This window comes from Gracilinanus agilis, chromosome 4 (assembly GCF_016433145.1).
Source record: "Gracilinanus agilis isolate LMUSP501 chromosome 4, AgileGrace, whole genome shotgun sequence".
In the NCBI taxonomy this organism is placed as follows: domain Eukaryota; kingdom Metazoa; phylum Chordata; class Mammalia; order Didelphimorphia; family Didelphidae; genus Gracilinanus; species Gracilinanus agilis.
This window is the reverse complement of record NC_058133.1, coordinates 293,461,518-293,475,750: the sequence shown is the minus strand read 5'-3', so window position 1 is coordinate 293,475,750 and position 14,233 is coordinate 293,461,518. Positions and strand designations below refer to the sequence as shown.

At 36.6% G+C, this 14,233-nt stretch overlaps 1 protein-coding gene across 3 annotated transcripts in view; it reads left to right on the top strand.

Moving 5' to 3' along the window:
• Positions 1-14,233, top strand: part of BMP5 (bone morphogenetic protein 5) — a 177,189-nt gene that overhangs the window by 15,254 nt on the left and 147,702 nt on the right. The window lies entirely within an intron of this gene.

The following is a 14,233-nucleotide window of genomic DNA, read 5'->3' as shown; positions in this document are numbered from 1 at the left end:
AATAATCTATATGATTAAATATTGAATGAAATTATTAGTCTTGTAAGAGATGATGGGATTTAGTCAATGGAGTACTATTTTTGGAGTCAGGAAGAACTGAGTTTTAGTCTGACCTCTGACACACTGGCAATGTGACCTGGATCAACCAATCAGTATTTTTTATGCTTTAGACCAGTGATAGGCAAACTATAGCCCATGGACCAGATGCTGCCCCCTGAAATGTTCTGTCTGGCCATGGGACCTAATCTGACGAATACAATGAGTAGGATGCAATCCAATGAAATTTTGAAAGAGTTGCCTTAGAAACATGATGACAGATGAGCATTTCCTTTCCTTTGGCCCTCCCTTTAAAAAGTTTGCCCATCACTGCTTTAGACAAGTCTCTATAAATTACAGAGAAGGTGCCAATATGTATTGACATGGAATTTCTCTGTCTCTTTTTCTCTATTTCCTAATTATCACAGGTCCTATTCCTATATCTAACCATACTATCAATCTCATTTTTTGATCATCAGCCTGCTATAGCAAAGAAAATTATGATATTATAGATCTATTCCTAGAGATATGTCCATAATTAAATTAAACATTGTCTAATACTATGAGGCATTAGGGATAATGGTTCCAGTGTTGGACTTTGAGACAGGAAAGTCTGACTTTTAATCTGCCTCAAATACTGAAGAAATAACTTAACTTCTTTGAAAATCAATTGTTTCATTTGTTAAATGAGACTAACAATACCCATCTCACAATGTTCTTTAAAAAAAACAACTCTTAAGTTCTGTCCTAGTATCAGTCCTAAGACAGAAGAGTGACAAGGTCTAGGCACTTGAGGTTGAGTCACTTGCCCAGGGTCACATTAGCTAGGAAGTGTCTGAGGCCAGATCTGAGCCAAGGTCTTCTGCATTCCAGGTCTGGCATTCTATCCACTAGCTCCCCCTCATCATATTCTTTTGAGACTCCAAAGAAATAATGTGTATAAAGCATTTTCTAAACTTTAAACAAGATCTCAACTTTTTTTTAGCATCATAGATCCCTTTGAGAAGTCTTTGGAAGTCTATGGAGCCCTTCTCTGAATAGTTTTTAAAAGCATAAAATGAGTGGAATGACAAAAGATCATTCTAATGAAAAATAATTACGAAAATATTTTAAATTCACAGACCACAGGTTAAGAATCAGTGCCTTTAAAAGCTATATCCTTGTCTACTGTTAGTATTAACCTTAGCCTCCTTAGCATTAGCCTAACCTGTTCCTAACTAAGAAGCAAAAGCAAAATGATATCCTACACTCATTTCTCCCACCATTATCCAGGGAGGCTCAACAGGAACCTTCTGCTAAATGAGAGGCAAGATGTCAGAACTGCAAACAGCAATAGGCCTCTTTAGAAGTGGTTGGAGCCGAGAACCAAATAATAGCGAGTTCATTTGGAATCTGGAATTCCTCCAAAGTACTCGCTAGGACCCAGGGCCACACAAGCAGCAGTGCCCTGAAGCTCCATTGGAGTTCCTCACCTAGATCCTCATTAACCCATCTCCCCATTGGCCAGTGGCTCTGACGAGGGGAAGGCTGGCCCCTCAGAACCGTGGCCCAGACATTTGGGAACCCCTGCTGCTGGGAATTTCCCTCTGGCAAAATAGCTCTTCATCACCCTGCGAGGTTATGGTAGAAGCCTCCTCGGTGTTCTCTCTAACACTGAATGCACACACCACATTTAATACAAACCCTTGAATTGTAGCAGCTGCAGCTCTAATCTCTTGCATGTGTCAAGTGAGCACTTTTCATGAAGCTCACACGCTGTCCATATACTTTGCAATGACTAAATATTTTATTTCATTCACCATATGCATCCAATGAGTGCAAGGCTAACTAGACATGTGGGGCGTTTCAGAGAATCAAAATATGTTCTGCTGATAGAATATTTATCAGGTACTACTAGAGTCATAAATGGGAATTTTTTTATACTTAGGAAGCTGGACCAGACTAAGAGGATGGGTGAAGGTAGAAGGTAGGTGCTCACCTGGAGTGAGGCCATCTTGGAGAGGAAGCTTGGCCCAGAGACACCTTGAAGTTTCTAAATTTGCATTTATATAGTGCTTTAGACCTTACAAGGCAGAGTTCTTATAATCCCATTGAAGTAGGTATGATGATTGTTATCAAGCCCATTTTCTAGTTGAATATACTTAAGGATCAGAGATATAAACTACCTTCCCAATGGTGAGCATTAGATCTAGAATTCAAACTCAAAGCAGTTTGAATATAATATTGGTGGGGAGAATTTGAATATAATATGAATATTATTACTGTCTCCTCAAATAATATTCCTTCCTGATAGACGAAGAACCAAGTTTTTAGAGCAGTGATTCCCAAAGTGGGCGCTACTGCCCCCTGGTGGGTGCTGCAGCGATCCAGGAGAGCAGTGATGGCCACAGGTGCATTTATCTTTCCTACTAATTGCTATTAAATTTTTTTAAAAAATAATTTCCAGGGGACTAAGTAATATTTTTTTCTGGAAAGGAGGCAGTAGGCCAAAAAAGTTTGGGAACCACTGTTTTAGAGGTTAAGTGATTTGACCATAATCTCCCAAATACTAAGTGGCGAATCAAGGATTCAAATAGCAGACCTTCTTGGCTTCAAGAGATCTTTCTACTCTACCATGTTGCCACTGGTCCATCACAATCATATTCTTTGTTAGCCACCAGTCAGATATTTAGTGAGTACTTATATAAAGTGACTCATATTATTACTGTGGAAAAGATGGAGAGCTGTGGGCTATATATTATAAGGCAATTCAGTGAATTGATAGCTAATAAAAGGACTGGTCTAAAAAAAAAAAGAGTCTTTTTGGCTCCGTGTCTGCTTGTTGGGAGGTCTTCATTGGAGTGTCCTAGGGATTTCAGCTTGGTTCTGTGGTATTGAACATAGTTATCAATGACTTGAATAGAGGGAGATGTAATTTGGTTATGCAACTCCAAAAGCTGAGATGGAGAATTAATGTCTTGAATACTAAAATAAGGATGTAAAAGATTCTTAATAAGTTAGAGCATTGGGTTAAACCTTATAAAATTCATCAAGAACAAATCCAAAGTCTTACACTTGGGATAATAATAATAATAATAATAATAGAATACAAGGTTTGTATAAACTTTTAAATTTTGCAAAATTCTTTATATATATTAATATATACATATGTATAATCTCATTAAGCCCTCACCACATTTCTGGGAGATGAGTGCTACTATTTCCCTCATTTTAAAAAAGAAGAAACTGAAACTGAGAGAAGCCAAGTGATTTACTCAGAGTCAGAGGACTAGTAGCAAATTCTACCAGGTTTTGAACTCTAGTCTTCCTAATTCCTAGTCCAGTATTCTATCTGCTATGCTCTGTATGTAGCTGCCTAAAAATCAACTCCACAACTGCAAAGTAGGAGAGGCATGGCTAAAAGTTGTTGATCTAAAAAAGTTCAATCTGGATTTATGCCCAAAGAGTTATAAAACTGTGCATGTCTTTAAAGACTCAGCAATACCTCTCTGTTGGATTTGTTTCCCAGGGTGATCAGGAGAAAAAAGAAAAGCACCCATATGCTCTAAAATATTATAACAGCTCTTTTCTGGTGGTAAAGGACTGGAATTTGAGGGAATGTCCATCAGTTCGTGAATGGAATACTACCATGCTGAAAGAAATGATGTGTAGATTAATTAATTAAAATTCAAACCATTATCTTCTGTCTTAGAATCAATACTAAGTACCAGTTCCAAAGTGGAAGAACAGTAAGGCCTAGGCAATTGGAGTTAAGTGACTTGCCCAAGGTCACACAGCTAGGATGAATCTGAGGCCAGATTTGAACCCAGAATCTCTTGTCTCCAGATCTGGCTTTATGTATTGAGCCACATTCATGCTCCTAATTTAAGTCTAAAAAAACGGAAAGACCTACATAAAATTATGAAGAGCAAGGAGCAGAGGAGACTATGAAACACATGCTAGTTGGTTTTAAGCATTTTTAAGGACTGTCATGTGGAAACAAGCTTATATTTGGCCTGTTTTGCCACAGAGATCAAGACTGGAACAGCGTATAGAAATGTGGAAAGTTAAATTTAGGACTTATGTTACTGAAAGGGACAGCTAGATGGTGCAGGAGTTAGTGCCCTGGATCTGAGTTCAAGTTTGGCTTCAGATATTTCCTAGCTGCATGACCCCGAACAAGTCACTTCATCTCCACATGCCTCTGTTTTTCCTCAACTTCAAAAAGGGAATAATAATAATATCTGCTTCATAGGTTTGTTGTGGAGATCAAATGATATAATTTTTGTGAAATGCTTAGCACAGTGTTCAGCACAGTGCCTGGCATGTAGTGGTTGCTTAATAAATGCTATTCCCTATTACTCACTATTATAGCTACCCCCAAATAGTACCAAGAATGCTTTGGGGAAAAGTGTGTTTCCCTACTATTAATAGTCTTCAGACAGAAGCTAAGTGCTTTCATGCAGGGTACGCTTTAGTGGCTGCTCTTTTCAAGCATCAGTTAAAAGATCCAGCCTCTGTGTTCTCTTCCAGCTCTCAGATTCCGTGATCCTTACTTAGTACACTAAATCAAGAACATGAGTCATCCTGGAAATCACATGAACAGAGTATTAGCAGTTGACATATAAGTCTTTGATTAAGGTATGAATGCTTCTTATATCCATCAAAAATAAACACAGAGTCCTTTGGAGAGTATAATGATTTTACTCTATTTTGTTCAATTTGGTATATAACTGAATGCTTTATTGAAATTGAGGAAAGATGCAGATCTGTAGTTTTAGGCAGAATTTTAAGCTTAACATTTTTCTTTTGAATCAAAATCTCTCCTGAAACATAGAAAGGATGAATTCCCATCCTAGCATAAAACCTAGAAGTTCAGATTTTACCATTTTGACTTGGTTTCCAAAAACGTAGAGTTATTTTGACTCCATAATATGGTATTCCTGTACCTCTGGGCTAACAGACAGGACATGGAAATTATTATCATGGGGGAAGTTTCATTTAATATAATAGAAAGAAAGGTTTGGAAATTTCTAGAGAATGGGTCCCATCATGGATCTCAAAAAAGTTCATATAATCCAGGTTTTTTAGGCTACAACAATATTCCTTGTTTGGCCGTTATAGAGTTAAGTGATCTTGAATGAGTCACTCCACTTTTCTGGACATCTACAAAAGGACTGCAGAAATGGCAGGTAGTAGGATCAGGGCTCAGGTGCAGGCATCCTAATCCTAATTCAACATGCTCTTTCCAGTATACCATACTATTGGTCCCAAAGATAACTTTCAGTTCTAACATTCTGTTGTTCCATGATTCTACACTCACTGAAGAAATGCTTTAAGAAAGGATGCCTGAAAAAAATTGGAAAATGAAGGGGGATGCCCTTTTGTTGGGGAATGGCTGAACAAATTGTGATATGTGTTAGTGATGAAATAATATTGTACTCAAAGGAATAATGAACTGGAGGAATTCCATGTGAACTGGAACAACCTCCAGGAATTGATGCAGAGTGAAAGGAGCAGAACCAGGAGAACATTGTACACAGAGACAGATACATTATGGCACAATTGATTGTAATGGACTTCTCTACTAGCAGCAATGCAAGGATCCAGAACAATTCTGAGGAACTTATGAGAAAGAATCCTATCTACATTCAGAGGAAGAACTGTGGGAGTAGAAACACAGAAGAAAAATAACTGCTTGAACACATGGGTTAATGGGGATATGATTGGGGATGTAGACTCTAAACCAGGGGTTGGCAATGTATGGCTCTTGAGCCATATCTGGCTCCACTTTCCGACCAGCCAGTCCGGGCAGAGCCCCAGGATGTGCCCCAGGGGACCCTTCAGCCCCCGCCCCATATTCCAGCGCCTTCTGCCTCCATCCTCCTCCTTCCGCAGGCGTTTATGGTTTTTATGACCAAAAAGGTTGCCAACCATTGCTAAACGATCACCCTAGTGCAATTATCAATAATATGGAAATCGATCTTGATCAATGATACATGTAAAACCCAGTGGAGCTATGTGTCGGCTGTGGGGGTGGAATTGGAGGGGAGGGAAAGAACATGAATCATGAAACCATAGAGAAATATTCTTAATTAATTGATTGATTTTTTTTTCAATTAAAAAAAAAGAAAGGATGCCTGTCCTTCATGGAAAAAAAGAATCTAACCTTCCAGTGGAACTAGTCTTCCTTGAGAACTTCTGGAGAATATCACTTGGAATCATGGAGTAATAACTTGTAGCATGAGAATCATGATTGACATCAGTAACTAAATCAACCATGTAACATCTACCATATTTCTAATGAGATAGAATGGTATTTCAAGCATAGGGAGTTCTGGTACCACTATGTGTTTTGAATTTGAGGCCCTTTCAGAACTAATTTTATGTTACTGGCACTTGGATTTTATCAGTCCTGCTATTTGATTTAGATCTACCTAGGTTGTATAAAATCTTGCTCCAATTTGCTACCTCTTGAATAAATGTGATATTCAAAAATAACTAACATCTCTGGTTAAGTGCTTTTTCATCTATATGCTCATTTAGAAGAAAATGTATATAACAGGGCAGCTAAGTGGTTCAGTAAATTGAAAGCTAGCCCAGAGATGGAAGTCCTGGGTTCAAATTTGACCTCAGATACTTCCTATCTCTCTTACTTAAACCCCATTGCCTAGCCTTGGAATTCTACCTTGGAACCAATATGCAGTATTGATTCTAAGATGGAAGATAACATTTTTGTTGTTGTTGTTTTTTTAAACAGAATATAAGAAATAGTGAACTACATTGGGAAGGATACTTGAATGATACTCAAGAAACCTGGCTATGAATTATAGTCCTGACATACACCTATGTGATTCAGAGCTTCACTTACTGTCTATGAACCTCAATTTTCTCATTTGTTGTACTCTGTCACAGAGTACTATAGGAGAAGAGTCTTATCAATTTCACATTAGTGCCAGGCATTCTTTGTCCTCCTCATCCTCCTTGCCTTCCTCCTCCTCCTTCTCTTTCTCCTTCTCCTGTTGTGTAAGGTACCTGGAGGTACAAGGAATAGAATTCAAATCCAGCCTCAGACACTTCCTGTGTGGCAGTAGGCAAATCGCTCAAAATATACCACCTTAGATATGGTTAGACAGGAGTTTGTTTGAAAAGAGATTTGGAAGTTAAGTGGCCCCGCAAACTCGATATGAATCAATGGTGGGTTATGGCACTCAGAAAGCTAAGATGGCCTTAGCATCTGTTAAAAGAGGCATAGTATCCATAAATAGGGAGGATTTATTCCTACCATATTCTGCCAGTCAAATGTCATCTAGAATATTGGGTCAATTCTTGGCACCACAGTTTTAGAAGGATATTGAGAAGCTGGAGAGGATCTAATGGAAGTCCTCAAGTTTTAAAAGATTGCTAAGTTGAAGAACTAGCCTAAATCCATTTAGTAATCAGAACCAAGAGCAGAAATGGAAATTGAAAAGAAGAAAAATTAGGTTTGTTGTTAGGAAAAAGCAGAAACAATAATAACCACCATAAAATATCCTGATAATTAAAACTCTTCAAAATGGGAATAGATTATCTTAGAAGTGGTAGGTGTCTCCACTTTGAAAATCTTTAACCTGAGGTAGACAATCAGTTATTAGATACATTATAGTGAGAATTCCTTTTATGGATGACTTGGATAGATGACTCCCAAGGTATCTTCTAATTCTTAAATTCTCTTGACTCAGTCATCTGTCCTAGAATTATTTCTTCATGTAGCATTACCTCAAATACTTCCCTTTCTAACCTGGTCCATAACCTCAGGGATGGTACTTCCTTTGAAGGATTGATACTTTCCTTCTAAGAATTCTAATATGGACAGAAGCCTGTGACCTTATCAAGTATAATCAAAAGTCAAATGGGTCTGTGAACATACCAATATATGTACTCACTCCAATAATGAATGACACAATCTACTCCTTTTCCTCCTGATGTGACTCATCAATGACCTCCCATGTTGATCAAAAGGGGTTTGTGCTAGAGATTTTATTTTCTTTCTGTTTCCAGTGTAAGAATACTCATGAAACACACAGGTAGATCAGAGTTAGCCTACACTCACATCACCTCTTGATTCATTTCTGTGAGTATATTTGTCTGATCCTTATCATTCTTGGTTTTTATTTCCTTGTTTCCAATATATGGTAGTTTCTAACTGTCCATTGCTCTTTGGCAGCTTTTCAGTTTCACTTCTCTTAAGAAAATTTTCATGACTTTTAACTCAATGATTTCTGAAGAATTTTGTTATTCAAAATTTTGTTTCAGGAAGAACCTTAGGAATACTAGAAACTGCAGTTTCCAAAAGAAAATTTGATCTTTTTCTTGCATGATTCTGGGTTCAATTTCCAACATTATGTGCATGTGTTTTATATATGTGTGTACATATATATACACATATATACACATTCATATATACATTCATATGCACACAAATGTATATGTATGTCTTATATACATATGTTATATATATTCTGTCTATATGTTTATATGTTTACATACATGCCTCTCTATATGTATATATAATACATATTTATTCACATACACATATATATACACACATACAGAGGAAGAGAGACCTAATAGTATATATATATATATATATATATATATATATATATACACACACACATATATTCATTGTGTGGACAATGGATGCTCTTCATCCTTCTTTTATTTTTCTTCCTGACTGGAAAATTTGGCCAAGCTCTTTTCCATGGTTGTGGATCTCATTTAGGAGGTTCTGCAATGGTCTGTGACTTGAAGCAATCAGCACTAAGTCTTCCACAATTCCCTGCAAATCCCTTTGCTTGGGGATATGAAAGTACACTGAGGAATCTGAAAATGACTGAATTTGGGTCAGAGAGTAGGCCATATTCATCTACAGGTAGGCTGGAGACCCTTAGCTTGTGGATATTGGATATTAAAGGTGGATTAGAGAAGTCGATGGAAAATTAGAATGAAGGGAAAATATCTGGGTGATTCAGTGGTTAAAGTTATAGGAGTATTCAGAAATCTCTGAAGATACTTTTCAATTTTAACAATGTGAGATGTAATGGGGTCCATATGCAAGAGGAAAAACATTTTCTCATCTACAGTATATAAAAATGAGGGCTCGAAGATGTGGAGAAATGATGAGAGGCGCAGCATGAGGAAAAGTGCAGAAAATTCATTTTGGATGGATTTACCTTTAGGTATCCAAAGATAGGTTAGTGGTTTCATAAAGCAGGTATTATGTGGGCTAAAGACTTGAATGTGGTAAGAATAGAATTAAATTCTAGGGAAAATACAAAAATGTCTCTAGAAAGAAAATACAAAAATTACACAGGGATGGTTTTTATTGGGCAGAGTCTATCTTGGTTCTTGTTCTGGCTTTGCCATTTATTAGGCATATGACTGAGCAAATTATTTTAACCTCACTTAAGCCTCAGTTTTATTATCTGTGTGCACCACCTACCTTGACGTTTGTTATGAAGTTTTTTATAAACTACAATGTGTTTTTATACATATAGGGTATTATCAGCAAATGAGGTAATTTATATGTGATCCTTTGAAAGTATAAAGTATCCATTATAAAGTTTTATTATTAATAATCATGCATGAATAAAGCTTGGGCAGGTAAAAATTGGTATGTTAATTTAGAGCTGGTACTAAGAAGAAATAGAATAGAAGATAATGTGTACAGCAGGAAGAACACAAGATTTAGAATCAGAGCACCTGGGTTCAAAATCTAGTCCTATGACTTTTTGACTTTGGTGAAGTCACTTAAGCTCCTCTGGCCTCATTTTCCTCATCTGCAAATGAAGGAATTGTACTAAATGACCTCAGAGGTCCCTTTCGACTTTAAATTAATAGCACTTGGATTTGTCATTTTCTGTGTTTTTGATGCAATTGAATTAAGCAAATATTTTAATCGTCTACTGTGTGTAAGACATTCTCCTACAAAGCAGACTTCATTAGTTCATGACTGGTTGGGCTGAATTGATCTCCATTTTCAGAAATGAGGTCCCCACTCCCACCCCAGCCATTTAGAATGCACTGAACATTGTCAATCTCATTAATTGGCTAAACTGACCTACAGCTGGCAGTATTCAGCACTTTGCTTTCTGGCAATGGAAAGAGATCTCTCCCTTGGCATTCCAAAAACCCTTCTTGTAGGTTTCAAGAATTTGATGGATTGGGTCTGTGTGTTTGGACATTTTCCCAAAATGATAATGACAGATATCTCAAGGTAAAGGTATGTGGTCTTAAGTAGTTTATAATGATGGAAATAAGGATGTATGACACACTGCAATCTTGGGGGAAAATACTCACCCTATTTTTACTGTATAAATATAAAAAGAATACACTTTCATTCATTTGTTTTTCCTGAGGGGAAGGCAAGCTACTCCAATACTAAATTATGTGCTGGTAAACTGAGTCTTTGGCTTGAATGATCTTGATGGGATATTAGCTGTGCACTATTTAATACACAGCATAACTACCATACTTCTCCCACCTCATTTTGGCTACATTAAGTTTAGGTAGGGTATAACTAAAACATATGTATTGCTTTGTTAATAGAGTTGTTAAATTTCCGTTTAAATTTCCACATATTCCATTTAAAGAAAAAAATATAAGGAGGTTAAATGAACTGTTTAAGAATTAGATTATAATGAACCATTTGGACCTCTTCCTGGTTCTTGACCTGGCCTAGAATAGAATACTGTCAAACAAGAACTCAAAAATAAAATAATGGTTCCTGATTATGCCAAAGAGATGGTGTACTGTAAGAAAAAGTATATGTTGCAAAAAAGAAAATTGAGCTCAAATAGGTAATCATGACTTGCCCTAAAATAGGATTTGAACCTAGAACTCTTCTGAGTCAAATATCACATATTAGGCAGAGTACTGCCAAAGTATTTAATAAATGCTTATTGATTGATTCTTGATCATGCCTCTGAGACTCCCTTTGTAACCATGGGCACAACACTTAACCTAAATTTTTTTTAAAACCCTTACCTTCCATCTTGGAGTCAATACTGTGTATTGGAGCCACAGGAGAATGGTAAGGGCTAGGCAATGGGAGTTAAGTGACTTGCCCAGGGTCACACAGCTAGGAAGTGTCTGACGTCAGATTTGAACCTAGGACCTCCCATCTCTAGGCCTGGCTCTCAATCCACTGAGCCACCCAGCTGCCCCCTTAACCTCAATTTTTTATCTGTAATATGAGGGAAAATAATACCAGTGGTACCCAACTTCCTCGTAGGATTATTGTAAGGCTCCAATTTTAAAGAGTAAATGTAGTAAGCTTTGCAAAGCTTAAAGCACTATACAAAAGTTATTAGACTTTAGATATTTATTAAAGGCCTAGTAGGATATTAAACAACCATCAGATATATTGGGTATTTTTAATATTAAAGTAAAAAAGAAAAGTATATTTTAATTTTTTATCTTAAAGTTATCAATCATTCTTTTGTAAATCGAGATGTTTTTCATACATTTGGAGGAGCATCATAACAATAGAATAAAATAACAAAATATTTTACAAATACAATTCTTCAAAACCCCTAGAACTTACTAATATTTACTCTTAATAAATATTTATTGAAATGAATTTAATTGAAAAAGGAAATTGCCTTGTATAACTTTCAGCACAAATGTATTCAAATATTCAAGATTTTTCTTATTCTTACAGAATAAATTGAATGTGTGAACAGGGGAGGAGGAGTTGTTATGATGGAAAAATGACTTGCTGTGTTCAAAGGACCTGGGCTCAAATCTTTCCTTTGCATCCTACCTGTGTGACCTTGGGCAAGTTATGCCTCTCAGAGCCTCAGGTTCTTCATATGTAAAATGATGTGGTTGGACTAGGATGGCTTCTATAGTCCTTTCCACATTTAGAACTGTGATCCTCTAATTCTGTAGAAGAAAAAGTGTCAAAAGCAAATATTCATGTTTCTAAAAGTGAATGTTAAAATTTACAATGAGTAAAACATACCTCTCCCTTTGGGCACTTAATCTTGCCCTTAAAAATGTCCACAAGATTTTCGAAGTAAATTAATCTCCTATAAAGAATTGTAATTCGTAGCTAGAGCTGGATTCCAGAAGCCAGTGAGTTCTAAACCTAACGGTGACTGCTTTAGTGGCTTTGCTTTGTTTCTGACCTCCTTAAAACAAATTATCTGAAAGTTAGCAGAAATAGTTAACTGATTATTTTTGCTTGAGGACTTCAATGGATTTGTTCTATGATACTCTTATCACATGTAATTATGCATTGTTTGTACCTAGGATTATGACAGTTTTCATTATTCCCTCTCCTTAAGTGAGGGCATAGTGTTCTGCACACAGCAGGTGCAAATTGAGTGTTTTCTGAATAAATTGAATGGCATCAAACCAAAATGCTCACCATTTCAGAAGTCCATACCTCTCCCCAACACCAATGTATTCCTAGAGATAGTCAATTATTCAAGAGTTATGAAATACTATGGACTTGGAAGAAATGAAATTTATAAGTACATAAAAGCACAAAAAATGTGTAAGTACATAAAAGAATAGTGGACAAATGCATGGTGGCTATGTCATTTTTCCAATGGTGACATGCATGAGATATGGCCAAAAAGACATGGATGATAAGAAAAGGATGAAGAAAGGTCATGGAGTGAGAAATGGAAATAGTAGATGAACAACCTAGGCACTACCTTGCTGCCTAGTGATTTAAAAAAAATAAATAAGAGAAAGTGTTTCAGGACATCTGGCAGATCTTCCATGGAAGATTAAGGAAGGATATGGATAAGCTGGAAATCATGAAGAGTGTCATGCAACCTGTGCTGGTGGAAAGATTACCCACATTGATGAGATCATAGAGCAATCAAAGTAAAGGAAGCATTGTGAGGACATTCGATTCATCAGCTTTCTTCTCTATTTCTAGCTTCAGAGGTTCAAAAACATTATCCAGAGCCATGGAATAGAGAAAAATATCTCTGTGCTTTCCTGTTCTTAATGTAAGAGAACAACTATTTTATCCGTGTTTTTACCATAGGATTTATAGCAACTCAACATCCTACCTCTAGGCTGTAGAATTAAATTTCCTAAGTATGGAGAATCCCTGGTGAGGAAACTGTCAACCAATGAAGATCTACAGTTCTTCTATAACTAATAATCATCACAGAGGTTAACTGAAGGGCTTAGAGCCTCACAACCATTATGTGTTAAAGGCAGGACTTGAAGCAATTTTGTCTAGACTTTGAGACTGGCCAATCTAATACTCTTGTATGAGAACAATATTTATATTTGTAATATTTTCCGATATAAAGTGCTTTAGATATAGAGCTGAAAGAGACTTTGAGGTTTCGTCAAACCTCTTCATTTGAAATATGAGAAAACAGATTCTTAGAGAAGGTAAATTAATTACCTTTGGTAACCGAGCTAGTGTCAGGTTTTCCTGACTCCAAGCCGAACATTCTATCCACTAGTCAGCGTAACACAGGGTGTAGTAGGCTCGGCTTGGAATCAGGAAGACCTGAGTTCATTCCCTTCCTCTGAGGCTTCCTCTTTTTCACAGTGAGCATCATACTTAATTTCTCTAAGTTGCTGATAACTCTCTAAGATGTAAACTCTAGGTTAGAAATGTGGCATGATCTGAAGTCTACATTAGCAGAGGGAATTCTCATACCTGGAGCTGTCAAATCTGATGAAATTACAGATATTTGAGGCATCCACATATTTATTAAGCAGCTATTATCTATAAGTCTGTTCTGGTCATTGGGGATTTCAATTCAGAATAAAACATGAATAAATATAATAAATAATATTTAATAATAAATATAAAAATAAAACTTAGCGAAATAGACACATTTCTATGACATTGGGTAGAATGAAATCTTTACAAAATATGAAAAGTTCCATGATAATGCTTTTTTGCAAGATTTCTAAGCCATACAAATCAGATAAGGCTTTATGGAAGAAGCAGCACTGGGATAGAGTCTTGAAGGAGGGGAAGCTTTTAATAGGAAGAGGGAGAAAAGTCCATTTCAGGTATGGAGGACAATATAAGCAAAGGTATTGAGGTAAGAAATAGAAATAAGGAGGAGGAGAAGGAGAAACAAAGAGGAAGAAGAGGAAAAGGAAGAAGAGGGAGAGAGGGAAAGAGAGATGGAGAGAGAGAGAGAGAGAGAGAGAGAGAGAGAGAGAGAGAGAGAGAGAAAGAGAG